Here is a 19,899-nt window from a genome sequence, read left to right as displayed (position 1 = left end):
CTGAGTGCCAGGCTCTTCCAGAACCTTCTGGGGGCATTTATGTGGCACTTTGTTTTTTACAGACTGATATGTCTTCTCCCTGAGGGCTGTGAGGAGTACCAAGGAAGAGAATGACTGTGGCTGCCTGGTATACATCTTTGTGGGTGATGTATAGCTACTACAGTTTCCAGTTTGGCAGAGCTCACAGAAATAGCTCTTGCAGAAATATATATTCCTGAAATGACCTAAAAATAACCCAGTATAAACCTGAAGTGTATATAGAGTTGGAATATAAAGATGCAAAAGGTATAGAACACCTTGCTCTGCCTGTCCCAGGGAGCACTTTCATGGTTGTGTTATTCCAGCCCATATCATGCTTTACCCCTCCAAACCATGACTCCCTTCTCCTGGTTTGAAGGACTTGAAAGCAGCAGAAGGATTGATGCTGCCTTGGCTGGGTTGAGAGGCACCAATGCCTTTGGAGAAAATTTTATTTCTGCATATGAAATGAGACCCTCATGAGATGCAAGTTGTCGTGGGAACAGAGGAGACCACTGCTCTTCACAAATATTAAAAAGCACTTGATGAAAAAAAATACAAAAAACCAGGTCCTCTCATATAAAGTTGGTTTTAAACTTACCTGCTGTACAGAAATAGAGGTAAATTTTCTTCAGCAGGTTTATCTCCATTTTTAATAGCAGTGTCTGAAAGTCAGCAGAGCCCTTCACAATCCTATATCCCAAATGAATAAATGAATATATTGAGAAATTAGCTTGAAATGGTAAATATGGCAAATGTATTTTACATCTTCAGACAAAGACAAATGAAAATCAAGGATCTCTGCAGCATTCCTCCTAAAAAGAAAAGAATCATCTTATTGAATAAATTACACTTGAAGAGTCAGCAGTGTTTCTTTATGGTTGAAGATTGATTCTCAGGACCAGAAGCTTGAACCAGCAAACAAAGTACCTGCTGCTGTCTGCCCCATCCTGAGAGCTCTTCACAGCAGAGCTGAGTAAATAATTCACAGTAGATAATTTACCCACACAAAAGCTTTCTTTTTTCCACTTACTGAATGTCAGTACCTTGATTGTGGCTTCCTCTAATTTATTTGTAATTCAAATGTACTTGTCCAATTTATTATCTTTCTTCTTTCCTAACAGGTCAGATAGACTGTGAAGGGGCTGCTACAAGTATTTCAACCTGCCTGTTCAAAAGAGAGCTGAGTTCATCATGAGTAGTATCATGTTGTTTGTTTTTTTTTTTCTCTCTCTATCAAAAGAAATGCAAATTTTGTGATCGGGGAAGAGTTTTAAATTGATAACATAAATTTTGTCCTGCTGGATAAAACCAGAGGGGTTTTCCTCAAAGCTTCAGCCTTAGAAAAATTGCGGTACTGCAGTCTCTGCTGTCTGTGTTCAGAGCCGAAATGAAATCTTTTTATTACATTCACTTGGAATAATGGCACCTGCTACTCCAGGCACAGTCAAAACCTCATTCACTTGCTTGTGTGCCTGGGCTCTAGAAAGATTTCCCAGTGAACTTGAACCCCTACTGTGTTAAGCAGTGTCCCTTTTAAATGTACTAATTGCAGAACATAGGCTGAAGAGAAATGGTCACAGCAGTGGTGGAGGAAAAATTTTTGTCCCTCATTAAGTTTAAGCTTGAGGCTCTTGTAGAGCTTTGTCATTCCAGCCCAGCACTTCTGCTATATGGCAGTATTCAAGCGTGCAGACTTCAAATGGTCTTTTCATGGGAATTCAGGCAATCCAGGCTCCATCGCTCTCATGTCTGCAGAAAACAAACAGGAAAGAGCTGGGAAGCCTGGGCAAAGGGAATCCATTTTGAAGCCACTAGCAACACTAATCCACTAACGCAATCCCTGTCTTGGCCACTGGATGTGAGAGATGATTTAAAAAACCCCCAAAGCCAGAAACAAATTGGCATCATCTAGCCAGATGTTAATGGGACACTAGCTCTTAATGGGTGTTTGCTGCTATTCACACTGCTGTGTACCACCACTGCTTCCTTCAACTTACATAGTCAGATATAATCCGTGAATATGTTCATGTAAATTTGAGCAGAGGATGGATTTGTAGAGCAGGATTTCTCAGTTACAATGTGCTTTAGCTAGAAAGCATTTCTGTGAAATACAGAAATGACCACCTCAGATAACATTTCTGTAATTTTTAATTTAATTTCTGTAGTTGTTTTACTGTAAAACCCAATAAAAATTAGACAAAACTTGGAAAGTTTGATTATTGTTTGCTAGAGTGGATGTATGAGGCGTGAGGTTGATGTACACGGCTTTGATTTGTCTTTGAAATCCTAGTGGTTCACAGCCATTTTCCCACGCCTGTGGGCTCTGGCCCATGGGTTGACAAGTACCTTTCTGGAAGGTCAAATACATCCAGATGTGGATAGGCAGAGTTAAAGGCTGCACATTGCCAAATAATCTTTTCCAGTTTTGTCCAAAATCTCAAAGAAAGGGCCCGCTCTGTCAGGCTGACAATAGTGCTTCCCATTCTTGTGGCAGTGGCCTCTGGTATCCACAGGAATAAATTTCTTCCCTTTAGCTCTTTATTTTCACAGGCCTTTGCACTTCTCAGACCTGATCTTAGGTGAGAGGAGAGCACCAATTAATGCAAGAGAGCTGCACTTCTGCAGGGCAGGGCAGAATCCCAGGAGAAGCCTCATCTCACCCCCGCAAGCTTGCCTGCTGCAATGGTATCACTGACGGAGCACCCTCACCTGCCACAGTCCTGCCAGGCTCCGGGGCAGCACAGCCTCAATTGCATTGCACCAAGGACAAGCACATGCAACATTCAACATGCCCATGCACCAGACCCAGCAGATCATGGGGTCTCAGCAGTGATCCCTGAGAGCTCAGCAACAGGACTCCTCCGTGAGCCATTTCTTCCCGATGTAAAGCGGGGTTGGCTGCCTCTGGCTGGCTGACTGGCAGCTGAGAGGCTATTAATGGGCATCTTTCCTCCTTGGCAACACTCACTGAAGGAGACTTCGTCTGGGAGTGAGAGCTACAGTACTGGGCTGAATTGTCCTGAATTATTCTTTGCACGTCTAAGAAGGTATAACTACTATTTGGAAAGGTTCATAAACCAAAAATGCATCCAGAGTATAAAAGGCAGAGGGGAAAAAAAAAAAAAGGCACTACATGAACCTATATCACTGCATGAACCTATATTTTAAAATAAATTTTATTTATCCCAATTGCCCCTTTTCTGAACCCCTAATAGAACAAACCTTACTGGCAAAAGCTGAGAAGGGATAGAAAGAAACTAAGGCCCTGTGGATAAATCAGGAATTGTAGGCTGTGCATGGGAAACAGTACTGAAAAATGCATGAGAGCTATTTTGTTAAAAAAAAAAAACAACAGACTACGGAATGCTAGCTTTTGTGGAAGAATCAAGATCAATAAATAGAAAGAAGCAAAACTGCAAAGAGCCTGACATTGAGAGCAGAAAGCTCTCAAAAACCCAACCAGGTTGGAAAAGAAGAGATGTTTGAGTTTTGCAGAGAGGGGTGGACGAACTGTAGGGACAAACCTGAAGACGTCCCCATGCTTTGCACATGGCTGAGGTCAGAGCACGGAAGGGGGCAATAACCACCAACACAAGTGAAGATTTTTGCTCTTGGAGAGAAAGAAAAAAAAAAAGGTAGGTCTAGAAAAGCCATAACTGGAAGGAAATGTCATGTCCAGCTCCTCTTTCTCATGCTGCCCAGCCTTGAGCTGCCACAGAGGGGACTGATGACTGGAAGTCATCGCGACAGCCATGGGGAATAAAGCTGTACAGGCGAAACACAGCCTGCCTGAGATGAATGTGACGTTGTTTTTGCGAGACTGTCATACTCAGACTGGTGTCCAGGAGCCCAAGATTATTGTAACAATGACACGGCAGCAGGTTGAATTACCTCAATGGCACAGGCAAGCAGGAGAGACCAGGGATGAGTGTCAGTTCAAGCAAGCAGCAGTGCTCACTGGTATAAGAAATGCCAGCCTTCACCCTGCTCCTTGTTTTATTTTTTACCCACAAAAAATCACCTGCAACAAACAGGGTGACCAAAAAATGCACAATCTACACTTGAAATCCAAAGAAGACAAATTCAGAGAATCCAAAGGTTTTTGTGAAAAAAATAAATTTGTTTGCAGCTATGTCTATAAAGCAAGATTGAGGATGTTATTAGATGTCATACACTGCCCGTGTGGTGAAGTGTTTCCTGAGCCTGTAGATAGGCTTCGAGGAAAGGGAATTGGATAATTGCCTTTCCCAGGACATCAAACAGAGGGATGGGTTGGGGGGCAGAGATAGTAATGAAAAAGTAGTGCTGCACTGCCTGCCTGGTGATTTAGCAGGTGTGTGTGTGAGTGTATCTCTGTGCACACCTTCAAATAGCCTGGAAGTCAAAATGACTGCTGCAGAGTCTCTTCCTCGTGATTTTTAAAGGGCCTCTCTGTTGCATGTTTTAGAGACAGATTGATAAGGGAGCTGGGTAACAGTGAAGTGTACTCAACACTGATGTCACTTCCCAGGCTTGGGAGGCAAAACGTCCCCAAGCAGGAGAGAGCCAAGAGCCCAGGGAAGCCCTTGGCACATCTCTCTACCCTCCTCCTAGCAGTAACCAGCACAAGAGACACAATTAGGGTTCAAGTCATCCCAGCTGATGTCCAGCTGTTAGACCCTGGTGAAACCCTTGAGGCAGGAGATCAGAGTCTCAGCTGGGTAGAAGCAGTGCACTAATACCACCCTCATTCATGCTCCAGTCACACTGACTGCTCCAAGACTAATCTGGGGAGAAGTGAGGACTTTGCACCAGAATAAATGTTGGTCATATCTTCCTTCCCCACAGAGATGTGACTAGGAAGAAGGAAAAGCCTTTATAAAGCCACTGAAACTGGCTAAAATTAGAATTGGCTGAAAAAGGCATTTGGGGGGGATAAATTAATACACTTAAATTTTTATTTCACCTGAATTCAGGAGAACCAAATCTTGCACTTACATTTCTTTGAATTACAGAAAGGAAATTCCATACATAATTGTTTTGTTTTCTTCAAGCTGTGGACGGTTTGTGTGCTGATGGCTTACATGTTTGATATTACAATGTCAGGAGAAAAGGCTGGGTCTTTAAACTATTAAAAGGATTTCTTTTTTTGTTTTGCATAAAAATGAATGAATTCTTTGTTCCTCTCATTTTGACATGCTCTGTGGAGAGTGTATGCTCAGCAAGTCTAAAAACTTTCAACACAACCTGTCACAGCCTCCAGGAATAGACTAAATAAGTGTTAACCAAAGCATGAAATATGAAACACAACAACACGAGACAGAATGAAGTGAAACTCTGCTCTGATTTCAAATCATACATAAACAGATTTCCTTGCTATAAGCACAGCAGCTGATTTTTTTTTGTTTCCCTTGTGTTTCACTTGTGTTTTCTTTTTCAGGGAAGAAAAAAAAAAAACAAACTGGCATCTCAAAATATTTGACCTCCTCCAAATGAAATTATTTTTGTTATTCTAGCTGGATCCAATAAAAAATGAACAGAGAGAACTCTTCAGAAAGGTAGTATCTTTTTAATGTGTACTTTCCTCTTCTCTTTCTACCAATAATGTTTTCTGGTCAGAAGGTACTAATAGCCCTTCATAGAACACTTTAAAAATGAAGGGTCTAAAAGCAGCTGAGTTCAGGACCAGGTCCCAAGAAATATCCTTCAGCCCCTAAAAAAACCCTTGGTAAAGTATAAAGACATTTAGTGCCTTTTTAAAAAGGAGATAGCCCTCAGCAGCAATATTGATGTCTTTCATGGACATTTGCACATTGGACATCTTTTTCAAATTTCCTACAACAAGGATATTTTGAAAAATAAAGAGCCTTGGTGAGTTGTTAGTAAGTGAGGTTCTTGCAGCTGCTACTTTATGGATTTCAGTAAATCTCACACCTCCCAATGTATTTCAGTCCCTGTTAGATCCTACCTGCAAGCAGTTGTGTGGCACTGATATCTTACTGGAGAAAAGTTGACAGAAAGTGTACAATGCATTTTTTGTAGCAAGTGCAGTTACTTCTGTAGCCCACGTGCTGTTTTTAGGTTTTAAGTCAGCACAACTGACTTAAAAATTTCCTTACATTACCCCAAAAGAGTCAGTGTTGCAGCCAGCCAGGACTGGAGACAGGGCTGAGTGGACCTTTGGCCAGATCCAAGGTGGCAATTCATGTTTCCTTTATTTTTAGAGTGCATATTATTATCACCCCAATGCAGATACCCAGTGTTTTTCACCCTCCTTTACAGGGCCCTGCACTCCTTTGATGGTCAACCAGCTGTCAGTGCACACAGGGTATGGCTGAGATTTGGAAATTCAGTTCATGCTTGAATGAATTCAAGCAGCTTACAGTGCTATGGAAAACAGAGATGCCTTTACTCTCCTTCCTGCATTACCCGTACAAACACGCCAAAAATCCCATCACTTTTGGTGACAGACCTCACTGCGGCATAGTTGCACCTGAAAAAAGAAGTATCACAGATGCACACTCTGCCTTGCAGCTTCATCTGGGAGAAATGAGAGTCGCAAGTTCTGGAAATAAATCTGCCTCTCACTCAGCACCAGATAACCGACAAGTGTTCGTCCATCTGCCATAAGCAGTCACACTGTGAGTTAGCTGATGTGATATTACGGCAGCGTAATTGGCTGAGGCTTTTTGGACCGTGCTCCATGCCCCCGCGCTGGATCTCCCGCAGCAGCATTCGGGGGGTGAGGGCTGAGGGGCAGAGGGGTTCCTCGAGACCGGTCTGATGGAGATGGGCAGCAGTGGTGTGAATGGATGGTTGGAGCGGAGGCACTGCCCAACCATGTTAGTGCTTTCTGCCAGCGGCAATGATGGAGAAAGCTTTTGCAGCTGTCCCTCAAATCCCTGTGCCACATAGTCAAAACCCTTTCTGCTTCACAGCTAACCTGTAGTCACTTGTATCACTTACTGGCCCCAGCAATGAACTTCTGCCTTAATATTTGAGCATCAATTCCTTTCGTCATCACTTTCTCCACAGTGTCCTTAAATGGACACAAGATGAAGGTGATGGTAATGCATTCCCTGCAGCATCTGCAGCATCCAGGCAGTGTGACCCACATGCTGACAGGGCCCACTGCCGTGGCCATGAACGTGCCCCCCCTGCAAACAAAGTTGCCTTGCTTGCTCCATGAGGTTTTCCAGAAACTTTGCTGCTGGTAGAGGGGCTGAGCAGGGGGAATGTTCTTATGCCTCATACTGGCATCACTCAGCATCATCACCACTGCATTTAGCAGATTGGGGTAGCCCGTATGAAGCCTGGCTGAGAGTCCCAGGGCCAGATTGCTGGTTCAGGGGTGAAGCAACACTATGATCAGGAGATGAAAACAGTGCTGCATCCATCACAGAGACACTGAAGAAGTGTAGAGAAGATTACACAGAAGTTGTAGCTCATTAAAGGAAAACATGCTGAGATATTTTTATGTTGTTGTTACTTATAAAAGAGTCACTTAACACAGCTTATTATGGTAATTACAGCAATGTAAAGAGAGACCTAGCAAAGATTACAGCACTTTAGTACACCATCATCATGGCTTAAGTGAAACATATTTAGGACTCAAACAAGGTGTCTCCCACATGCCTGACCAGGGGATAAAAGGAGTAGAAGCTTCCTGCATAAACTGCTCAGGCTGCTGCAACCTCCCCAAGCTGGCAGAAAAGCTGTCAGTGTTGACTCATCCAGAGGCACAGGATCGGCTAGAGGAGGCTGAGATGTGGGGCTGGCACTACATTTGGCCATGAGGGAGCCAGGGTGGCAGGAAAGATGGGACAGAGATGGACTGTGCAGAACATGGGCCCAGGCAGACAATCTTTAGATGAGCAAGCAGTTTACAGATCTCTTCTTCGTCACCTCCATCACTCTGTCCAATGCAAGGATCGTGCATCAAGAAAGAGACTGTGAAGTCTCATTTTTACCACGTGATTTGCTAAATCCCCCGCTTACACCTCCAGCTCCCAGCAGCTGGGAGGAACTCGACCATAGAATTTAATGACCCTGGTGGGATTTGTCCTCCCTTAATTTATCCAATCCCTTTCTGATACAGAATTTATGTTTTCACCCCTGGAGGTGGTGTCACCTCAGACTGTGTACTCCTCTGCACTCAGATTTATGACAGTTCAAAACTCTCCTGTAACCCTTTATACTATAACTACTTACTACTTGGTTCTATTTGGTTCTATTATGGCAGAGCCCATCTTTCCTGGGTAGGCTGCTGCAAGAACTTCCCAAATTCTCAAAAATCCCAAACTCCTCTGTCAGCTCCTCACAACTATCTGCATTTCTGCATGTCCCTGTGCAGGGAGCATCTCAGAGAATGTCACCATGAAGTCTACAGTGTGCTTATTTACCGGCACTCACTGATCTTCCCTAGCACTGTCAAATCTGTTATCTAGATGCTTCCTGAGGTCTCACACCTTCATCACCATCATGGCAGTGCATGGCAGTGGAACCCTCACAGCTATCACAAATTTAGTTTGGCCACCTTGGGCTCAGGAGTTAGCTTGTTTCTGGGGTAAATGAACCAATTGCAGTGCATATAACTTCCGCAAGGTCATGGGGATTTTGTCAGTGATGCTCAGTTTAGTACTCTCAAGCCTATTCCTCAGCTGGATTTTCACCTGTATATTGCTTCACTAACAGATATTTTGCTTTTCTTTGAATTATTTCTTTATTCAGTTTTCTGAGGAGCCAAGGCTGGAGAAGTCTGCAGCCATATCCTCTCCCACAGCTAAACTACTGCTGCAGCCAAATTCTTCTCACTTGGACTGGGTCCCATAGTTCCAGGGGCACCTGCTTCAGCACAAACTGTAAATGAGTCAATGCAGATCATGTTTTCTCAAGAAGGAATAACACGCAGATTTAGATTCACACAACCTGATTCCAGTCTCCTGAAAGGAAGGACGGCATCAAATAAAGCATTACTCAGGTTGGGTTGTCAGCTTAAAGCGATTTAAAGTATGTGAAAAGCAAGGCCAATCAACAGCATCCATTTCATCCTTTTGCAAATATGCAGATGGTGCTTGCTGTGCTGAGAGTGAAGTGTCCTTTCTAGCCTCAGAGTCATCATGTGGAGCTCTCACGGCCAGTTGCACTGGCTGTAAAGGTGATACAAAACCACAAGCTTTGTAAAGCTTGGAAAATGACAGGAATGCCTTCTCCTTTTTTAATTCAGTTTAGACAAGTTAGAAAGGGTACTTGGTGACATTTTTAGGAGCACTGGCACAGTGGACAAATGAAGGCATGATGATCTCAGTTTCCGTGTTCAACACAGGCATTGACCAACTACACAGCACTACGCTCTTCAGATCTTGTTGAAAATTGCGGATAGTGTAATTTGCAAACGTAAAACAATTGGTTAAACCACACTTAAGACTGCTGAGCACATCCTTATTCCCATTTAGCAGAAGCTACGGCAAAGCATCCCGAAAAGCTGCCATGAATGCACTCCGGACCAGCCCCTCACTGGCTGCTTTCCTACCTGCAGGAACATGTACAGGTAACATCACTGAGTAGATAGCATAGACACTTGTGAGATCTTGTGCAAAAGTAGATGACTGTAGCGTCCCATTCAGATGATAGAAATGACTGATCCTGGGGGAATGTGTTTAAAACCCTGGCGGTATCTGGGCCTCTGTGGGCATGCCAGCCCCTGTCAGCCAGCACCCAATGCAGACATGATTTACATCCATGCTGTGTGCCTGCACTTTTGGATAGAGATACCCTTGTGCTGAGGCTGCTGACACCTGATCCCGTTGTCACAGATATGCGGTGATCAGCTGAGCGCCTTCATTGCAGGCAGACCTGACTTACAGCAGCAGAATGGGAAGCCAAAGCCAGCTTAAGTTTCTGCTTCTGCAGCCCTAAGCACATTCATTGACACACCACAGCCAAGTCCAGTCTTGAACACTGCTCTCCTTTACAGAGACAATTAAATCCCTCATGCGCAGTCTTGTCATTAAAACATATTTCAATTTAAAAGCAATATTTAGTAATACAGTTGGGGTTTTTACCAGTTTATTTGGAGGTCAGAGTTGAGCAGAAACCTCAGGACTGGCTGATTCATGTCTGTTTTGTTTTTCCTTTCAATCCATTTTCTCTGAAAAGGAGACATAAGCAGTGAAACCAATATAGTTTTATTGGATCCAGTACACTGCCACTAAAACAAATATATGTACACTCAGACCATTACACTTTTATTAAAACAAATAGAATCTAATTCAAACCAGCATTCAATAGCTACAGATTTTGGTGGGTGTTTGTTTTGGTCTTTTTTTAAGAGATTAAATTAAATCCTACCAATACTTTTGCTCAATATGTTTTCACAATCAGATTCATTTGACCTAGGCAATATATATTTATCATAGGTAACACATTTTTATTAAAAGGAAATTTACAGAAACCAGGTTTCTTTTGAGCGTATAGACAGGAATCCAAAACCATTTTAAGATTAGACCAGAAGGGCAGGTGAAGGAGTCCTGATTATTATTTTTTATGCTGGTAGAAGGCATTTCTGCTTAAGGGGTTCTTTTGACTACTACGCTTGGGGTGACAGATGTCTTCTTAGAAATGAGGCTTTTAGAAGTCAGTATATTGCTAGATAAAATATACTTTATACAGACCAGTAATGAAAACAAATATAGTGCTCAATACAAGCAAACGCAGTCATCAAAAGACTACAGTAAATTCAAACAAGAGCAAGGGAACTCGGGCTTATACCTGAATTGAGGTGTAGCTGCATAAGAAGGTATTTAAAAGAACTAACCTGTCATACCCCAAATCTGAAAAAGAAGCAGAAAAAAACTCAATACATTTGTGAAACTGAGTTGTCATTTACAATAGTGATGTTCACTTTGTTACATTTCCACACCTGTGTTTGTAGATGAGATTTTTACTGATGCCAAAGGGAAATATATTTCCTATTGTCACTAAGTGCTTCTGCAAATCAAGCCTAATTCTCCATGTGTGTCTAATAAAAACCACAGCACTATGAAAACCTTATTTTGACCTTCCCAAACCTTTCAAGTTCTTTATTCATTGTGATCTATCCTTTGATCTGGAGAAGTTACTGTCTGTCTTATTCTCCTGTCTCTGCTTCAGTTTATCAGAGAACACTGCAGAACTTAGGGAAAGTGCATGTAAAACTGTTCACTTCTTTTTCCTGGCAACATTTTGCAAAAGAGGGATTGATCCTGCTCTACCAGCCAAGCTGTTTTCTCCTTCTCAAAGGAAAACACTCTGCGGAAGTTGTTGAGATGTGCCTGAGTGTCGGTGGAATGTACATTTCTGTCCAAATCAGAACATGTGCACTTAATTCTCGTGGGTTTATTTGAATTTCTTTTCTTCTGTTGTTAGTAAAGTTTGGCAAGAAAAAAGAAAAAGAAAAATTATTTTGTAATCCTGTATGAAAATTAGCTACAGTAGATTGTAATGGCCTCCTCTGAGCTCATAGTGGTAACAGAAATGAGGATGCAAGCACTGCAACCACCAGGTTGGTGCCCTGGCTGCGTTCAGATGTGCCACAGTTGAAAACAGGCACATCTACGACCACTGAAGCACAATTATGGTTGCTGCTTGAGTGTCCCTGAGGATGGCAGGAGATGTTTGGTTTATGAAAATCTTGGTGCAGTCTGTGTCAGGAGTGCCTATAAATACATGATGGCACAGGGCAGTTTAGTGAGGGGGGTATCCCCTGCTTTTTCCCCCTGCATCCTAAAACGCGTTGTTTTGTGTTGACCTTCTCTCTTGAATCAAGGGCTCTCTCTGAGTGTCAGTCAGGAAAGCATCATTAGATAGCAGTGGTGAGGGAGCACTATCCCCTCCATATGGGCTGAACAGCTGCCTTCGCAGACTTCCCAGCCAGGGGAGCAAAGGATTAAGTTCAAGACCCATATCCAGACATACTCCCCCACATTGTGCCGAGTGGCAGCATGGTGCAGGTGACAAAATGCTTCCACTATTTCCAATCCCCTTTGCCGGAGACCAGCTACTTCTCCTTTGCCTCAGTGACGACATTTCCAGTCAACAGCTCAGCAGCTGTGTCTGCCCGTCAGGCTTCTCCTCCCTGCCAGCCTGGTGCAGAGAGAGGAGAAAAACTCGACCCTCCTCTGAACAATTTTAATTAATACTGACATTTATCAAGCTGCAGAGGAAGCAACTGCTGCTCATTGCTTGGGTTTATGTGAAAATAGTAGAAATAAATGGAACTGTCATAAAGTTGTAGACCGTCCCGTCTTCATTACCTCTAACGCCTGGGAGAAGTAAACTGTGAGCAGCAAGAGATACAGGAACTCTTGGGGAGGCTGATGGACTGCCCAAGCTCTGAGGCTTTCTATGAAAAGCAAGTTGTTTCCTAAATCATGCTGCCTTCCTCATATATGGACATGTGGATCTACTTGGGATACCTGGAGATAAGCTTTGTACAGTGACCCAGTAAATGTCACCCATGTTGCCCCCACTATGTCATGCACTGCTCTGGAGGTGGCAGACCCAGTCCATCATGTCATTTGGGCATGATGTGCTCCAAATATTCTGAGTCTGACTCAAAACCCATGTCTGAGTCCTGCCAAGAGCTGTTCATCACCTGCCTCACACCTGCCAAAGGACTGCAGGTCTGTGACCTGGAGGAACATACACCTCTGGTACAGGCTCACCGAGGTAGAAGGGCCAAATAACTGCACTATATTGCTGCAAAATGCAAACAGTACACATTTTTTGTTTCATGCAAAGCCTGTATAAGGTCTCTGCATCCTTCCAAGCCACCTTACCCATTTGCTGATCTTTCACAAGCCTTTAAAATGTTGTTCTTAAAGCTGTAGTATTATCACAGCTTTCTACTAGGGCAACCTTTAGATGTTTCTACCTGCTTATTGACAGGTTTTCCTTGTACTACTCTGTAGAATTTATTTCCTAAGAAAAATGTAAACCATGGAAGAGAAGAATTTCTTGTATCCTGACTCCTGGAGGTAGAAAAGAATTGCTCTTTCTCCACAGAAGTGTTCCTGCACCCCAGATGTCCTTTACTTTAGTTTAAAAGCAACGACAAAGAAATAAAGAAATAAATAGGAAGACTCTGTATTATGGGTCAGTAGCGTATGTGGTTTTCTTTGCAAGAGCTATTATCTGACCTGACATGCAGGTCCATTGGTCCACTACAAGCTTAAAATATATGCTCTCAAAAGAATATTTTATCTCAAAAAATCTCAAACCCAGTATCCTTTGAACAGGTTAAAAATAGACATTCTAAGCAAGGGATTTGTAGGTCAGGAGAAGCTTATCTGTAATCCCTCAGGGAAGGGTAAATTCTGCTCTGGCCCCAGAAAAGTCCAGTGGAGTCCTCTCAGGGTAGAAAACTGTGGTGTTGGTTTGTTGTTCTTCTACAAACATGCAGTTCTGGATTGACACTCTTCTGAATGTGATTTTCACCTTTAATTCCTCAAAGTAGCTCTATCTTCCAAGAAGCAAGCCACGTAAGCACTCATCAATGCTTTCCCAAGCTCTATTATGGAGCCAAAAACAAAGGAAAGCCCAAATCCCCCAAACTCTATTCACTTTTCTACCTCACAGACATACTATGTGAGTGAACTGATGCATTTCTTGGGAATTACAGAATCAGATCCTGACGGCAAATAGTTATAGACCGTCAAAGTAATAGGCACCTCCCACCACACACCAGCTCCTAGTATACCTAGACACAGAGTTCTGTACAATGTAAGACTCCACATTCTGTTGCAGCACACAGAAAGCCAGGATATCCTCTCTCACCCTTATTTTTAGAGCAATTGTTTAATATCTTACAATAAAGCAGTCATCCTATAGCGACTTTCAAACGGACCCTCTGATCCTGAAAACACACTGTGAATGATAAATTATTCCTCCCAATATCAGTAAAATAAAATCCACCTCTTCTTTTCTCCTTTAGCTCTAGCCAGCAGCAACTGTTGGCTGCTGATAGCTACAGACAGCACATTTGCCTTTCAGGAAACAAATATTGTTTTATTTTGAGGAAAAAAATATCCCCTGTAATGTCAGCTATAAAGTACAGTAACAGGTCTTCAGCAATACATTGAATTATACACACCTAACTGTATTGGAGACTATAAATTCATCAGATGGTGCAGGCCAGGGGGCTTGTGGAGTGGAAGGGATTTGTCTCTTGTCCCCCTCCGGGGAGAACTGTCACCCCAGCACTGAGATATTGCTTGAGCGGTGACTCTCCAGGGGCAGAAAAGGCAGAACTTGCTGAGTCTGTTTGTGATGTGCTTATCTATTATTGACATTCATATCCCGTAATAACTCAGGGAATGAAAATAGAAAATGTGCCCACTCAAAACATCTTTAGATCCTGAAATAACAAATTTCTACTTCAGGGAAGAGACTGATTTGGTTCCTGCCAATCCATTCCCCATGGAAAAATACCTTGCCATCTTCTGTGGAAAGTTTTTAGAAATGGACATGGTTGTGGGCATGTGTAAGAAAACATAAAAGAAAATCAAAGGCAGTGATAATGTCACTGACGCGGCATTAAAATCTACTTGCAGGTATTCAGCAGTTACATCATGCACAGTGATAAAGATGATATTTTTTATGTTCCTAGTGTTTACTATTTATTTTTCTCTCTTTTTGGGAGCCTGGTTCGATTACCTTTCTCCCCCTGACAGTTTCCTTTAACCTTTTCTATCAGCTTCTCTAAGTACCATAAGGTGCCCTCTTAGCAGCTTTTGAACAGTATTTCATGTCTAGTCACCTTTGTGCTGATAAAGCAACTTTAGAGTTACATCTCTTTATAAACTCTGTTTTAACAGAGAAAATAAAAATTAACATGGAATGTAAAAAAATTTTCGGGGGGGGCTAAAGAAGCAGGTTAAGTTGTTGGGGTTTTTTACATACATTTTAAATACATACACTCACTGCTCTGTTATTTCCATATGGCTTGCATTTTAATTCCTAATCCATGTAAATTTTGAGCAGCTAATTGCCAGTTAAAATGAAAAGTATCCTTGCCTTGCTAATTAACAGCTTTGCCTGATATAAGTAATTTTCTACAGCACTTTTTGTGATGTCTACTGCCATTTTTATCTTCCTGTACTGCTCTCATCAAATGGGCATTATTTTTATAGTTTTGTCAAGAACAGCAAGAATGATTGGATGCAAAACCTCAGTAAAATGATGATACTGTTTCATCTCATTGTGACTTTTGGGGAGTTTTGATTAAAATGCCAAAATATGAATCAATCAGCACACCACGTGTGTAATGTTCTTTGGTCACTAATTTCTGACAGGTCTACTTGTCTAATTCAGTGATTTTAGGTCAACATTGAGATCAAGGCCTTATTTCTTTTAATAAGCCATTTTTATTATAAACCTATGCATCATGTTTATTATTTTTAGTCATAGAATTTTCATTAGAGATCTGTGCCCCAGATCTGTGCATTGCCCATTACATGATAATAGATACATTATACTTGTTATAAATCATGCAAATTTGGGGATGAATTTGGCCTCATGTAGTGTATTGTATTAGTTCCTGAAATGATAATGTTGGGTTTATAGCCCCTGTGTCTGCATGGGTGAGGTGTAAGCTAACATAGGGAGAAAGGTACAGTATACCCCTAATTTCAGTCTATCCTTCTCCACCTTAATGCAAACAATCAATCATTATAGAAGGAAGCATGATACCAATCCTTTCCCCACTGAGGTCAAGTTGTGACTTTGAAGTAAGAGAACTGGCTTCACTGATAGAAATGATAGACAATCAGTGTATGCTGTGTTTAACAGGAATGAATGTACTTGATTATTTGGTTTCCAATAAAGCAAAATAAATGGTACATAAATCCATTAATAACGGAGAATCTTTGGTTGTTTCCTTGTTGTTATTTTTGATGCTCAGAAGTGGGTCACTTGGTATGTGCATAAACAAAGAAGATAAATGGCTAGAAGAGGAATGAATTTTCCATAACCCAATTAAAGGATATGTCTGGCTCCTCAGAGAATGTTATAGTGCTTAATGATTTTGTTGTTGCTGTTCTTAATGTGTCTAATGTTTGCTGTTTAAGAAAATCAAGAAAAATGTTAAAAGGTTATTCCAGAAGGGAGCTGTCAGCCAGGAGGAGGAGAAAGATTTGTTTAGCCAACAAATTCTCCACTGGCAAACTGAAGAGGAAGAGAAGACTCCTCCCAACCCCAACCCACAATTAAACTTCACTGGATGTAAAATGAGGAGTCAGTAAATTGTGCAATTTGACCCGCAAAATTCTGATCCCCTGACTGCAGCCTAGTTGGAGCATGCATTGTGCAGCCCTATGCACACAAGCTTCAGGCACATGCCCATTGGCAAGCTTTGTGTGTGCCCTGGGACCTGGGATCAGGGAAGAAATCCCAGTAGCCTCAGTTTAGACATACTGCAATGAACCTGAGATACTCTATCTTTCAGCATCCTCTTCCCCAGAACTGAGTGTCATTTCTGCTGAGAGCCAGAGCACCCCTGTGCTGGACAGGACCAGATGGTCTGACCTTGAGTGTCCCTGCATCCTGTGCCTAGGAAGCCAGGCTAATCCTTTTTGCTATCTGCCTCACTGCAATTGGTACATGACAAGAAATTTGTCTTACAGGAGGTGCTTCTGGCATGTCCAAGTTGTGGAGATGGCACTCTCCTAGGGTGGTCTGCAGCACCCCTGAACCCTGGAAACCCTTGCAGGGAAGAGACAAAGAGTGGACTGCTCTTAGCCCAACATGCCATTTGGTTGGTGCCCTGATACAAATTCAGATGTGGATGTGTGGATCTCCCTGGATCCCAGTGATTAGATACAGGTTTTGCAGTCCCATAAGTTTGCACCAATTCCTGGTGTCAGCATCTCCCAGTCACTGCACAAAGTTCACTTCTCTCCCAGCCACTTGATCAAAATCCAAGTGTTTCCAGGATAGCGTGGGCTCTTTTGTCATTGGCTGTGAGACTAGACTTAAAATACTAATGGGTTGTGTTATTTTTAGCATGCTGCTAGTAGAGTGCTGTGCAGAGCAAACTGGGGGAAGGAACTGGCAGATGCTAAAAGATCATAGCAATGAAAGTTGAGAGAAGCTGAATTGACAAAGAAAAGACAGCTCCCTAGCTTGAAGGGCTTTCTGCCTGCCAAATTGTGAAAGTCTTCTAGAGACAAATGGAGCCATGAGAAATCCCTAAAAGAGAAGATGCAAAAATCATCTATAATATCATGCAAAGGCTCCTTTTCAACAGGAAACGACAAGCACCTTAACCAGAACAGTTGCAGTTAGTGATCCCTGAAATGACAATTAGGAGGATGAGGACAGTAATAATACACCTTTGAAAGATAAAGCCTTTATTAAGGGAAAATTAGCAAAATTATTTTCTAGTATTACTCAGTAGTTTGTCTAGGGTCACACAAAGGTTGAACTCGACTCTCATTAGAGACAACACTTTTCACGAATCTGTATCTCCTTAAGAAAAGAATCCCTATTTATTTCTTGCAAATGTGTTTGCAGTTTGTATAGCTGCTGCCATAACATCATCAAGCTGGTCTTTGTTAGCTCAGGATCCTTTCACATCGCTCACCATTTCAGTTCCCATAACAACAGAATACATTTGTAATATGAAAACTCAGCTTCTCTCAATTCTTTTGGGTAAGCTTGTTTTCTCCACTTAATAGAAGCTTGTAACACACTAGAGGCTTGTGCAAACCTGAAAACTTGAGTAGTTTAAAACAGTAGGTGTTATGATGAAAAGTGCTTAACTTTCCTATTTAAACAACGTCTTCAGGTGAAGTGACAATTTCAAATGCCTGCAGCTTTTGGCTTTGGCATAGTATAGCCAGGGGTTGCCACACCATATCTGTATTTCCTAATTAAGATATGAAATACATGTTTTTGAATATGCCTTTTTAGATTCCATCAAATTCATTGTGTGTTTATGAAAACACACAGCCATACCAAAGTTGGCTAGCCTAGCAAGCTTTATCTTCAGCCTATAGCTCTTTCCCTGAATTCAATACTGCAGGCACAATTTAATGCAAACCCAATTTATGACTTAATGCTCCAGGGACCATAGTGGGAGATTGTTACATTATTCTTTTCTAATCCTATTTGTGTTTTAATTTGCTAAGTCTGTAATGAGGTGCATGCCTTGAATAGATTCAAGATCTTTCACATTGCTTTTGACTTTGTTTAATATAATAGATTGTACAGTTTGCATTCAGAATTGAGGTGTTCCAGTCAGTACTATCTCTTCATTTTCAAACTAGAGTGGATAAAATTATGTTCTGAAAGTAATTGTATCCATGTTTCCTTGTTTATCACTTAATGGTTTATTTCCTGTTATAATTTTCTGTTACAATATGTGAGGTCACAAAAATCAATTCTCGGTGGACTCTGACTTGACTGTTTGAAATTACTCCCCAAAACACTCTGAAAAAATAATGGAGAAAATAAAGCACTGGGTAGTAAGTGGCTGGCTATACCGATTCTTTTGTATTATTGCTTCTCTGATTTTTTTGTGCTGTTGAAACTCTAGTGAAAATATAAAGAAATGGAGGAAAATGTCAGTTACATGAGATACTCAAGTGATGATAATCTACATACCTCTATTTATGCCAATGATTTATGGTGATAAATCTACCCCAACATAGTCATAGCATTTTTGTTTTAAAATTTATTGTCTGTGATCCCAATTGTCATTCTTCTACATTGAGAACAGCAATCCCATTTCAGATCATCTCTAGATTTTAGTTTGGTTTTCATTTTGTTTATAGAAGAAAAAAACCTCCATAAAATATCTAATCTTCTTTTCATGACCAGATTATAAAACATATTGTACCACAAAACCGTAACAGTTTAGAAGGGTAAAAAATTCAGTGCCCTGCCATCAAATATCGGGGAAGAGAAAGGAAGGGAAGGGAAGGCAAGATAATAATGTCACAGTGACTTGGATTTAAACAGGAATCTTGTTTTCAGACAGCATACAATACTAATAACATTTCCCTGATTGGTTCTCCTTGCTGTATCATACAAATATGTGTCCTGAGTCACCTTCCTCCCGTAACAGCCATACCAGGAGGAAATTAGGTTTTTGGTTCCAAATGCATGGTCAAAGCCATTTAGGTTTTTTTCCTGAGCTCTAACATTATAGGAATCTCTATTAAACTCACAAAATGTGGCTGGAGCAGCTACAGCGTCTCACACAAAATGAGCTGCAGGCAGACATTCCACAGAGTACAGGGAACAGTGTTTACACTGATGCTCACCTTTCAGTGTTTAGTACCAGTCCATGTCACTTCTCATCTGGATGAACCCAGCAAGGACACGTCCCAGCTAATTGCCATCTTGCAAAATCTGTCAGACACTCCTCTTCATTTCTCCCATGTTTTTCTTTCCTGGATATAGTTTTGCCTGCCTGAACCTATGTCTTTGAGGACAAGCAGAAACCAAAAAAAAAAAAAAAAAAAAAAAAAAAAAAAAAAAAAAAAAAAAAAAAAAAAAAAAAAAAAAAAAAAAAAAAAAAAAAAAAAAAAAAAAAAAAAAAAAAAAAAAAAAAAAAAAAAAAAAAAAAAAAAAAAAAAAAAAAAAAAAAAAAAAACCCAGGATTTTCAAAAGACAGGGTTAATCTTTTCCGAAATGCATCCATCCAAGAGTCTATTACAACAGTTCAGCAAAATCATGCCTTATAAGTTGCAAATGCAGGAGTCCAATAGTGGGAATAGCGAAAGCTCTTGTAATTTAATTTCTTTTTCAAGTATGCTTTCTGTTCACTTTCCACACAGTCTTGAGGACTAATAAATCAGAATAATGGAAAGCTTAAGAAATCTTGCATCATATAAAAAGCTGCTCTTAATTTGTGAA

The 19,899-nt window shown here is 41.2% G+C and overlaps 1 long non-coding RNA gene across 1 annotated transcript; it reads right to left on the bottom strand.

The window, feature by feature from the left end:
• Nucleotides 1-652: 652 nt before the first annotated feature.
• Nucleotides 653-19,427, bottom strand: LOC114064003. The gene is made up of 2 exons (XR_003572667.1): nt 19,305-19,427; nt 653-833 (listed from the first exon to the last, which is right to left on the bottom strand). It is a non-coding gene; the product is annotated as an uncharacterized LOC114064003 (long non-coding RNA).
• Nucleotides 19,428-19,899: the final 472 nt, after the last annotated feature.

This window comes from Empidonax traillii, unplaced genomic scaffold, assembly GCF_003031625.1.
Source record: "Empidonax traillii isolate 1590-97213 ecotype Southwest subspecies unplaced genomic scaffold, ASM303162v1 scaffold17:size2698205, whole genome shotgun sequence".
In the NCBI taxonomy this organism is placed as follows: Eukaryota; Metazoa; Chordata; class Aves; order Passeriformes; family Tyrannidae; genus Empidonax; species Empidonax traillii.
The sequence above is the reverse complement of the archived record's forward strand: the minus strand, read 5'-3'. Positions and strand labels throughout refer to the sequence as shown.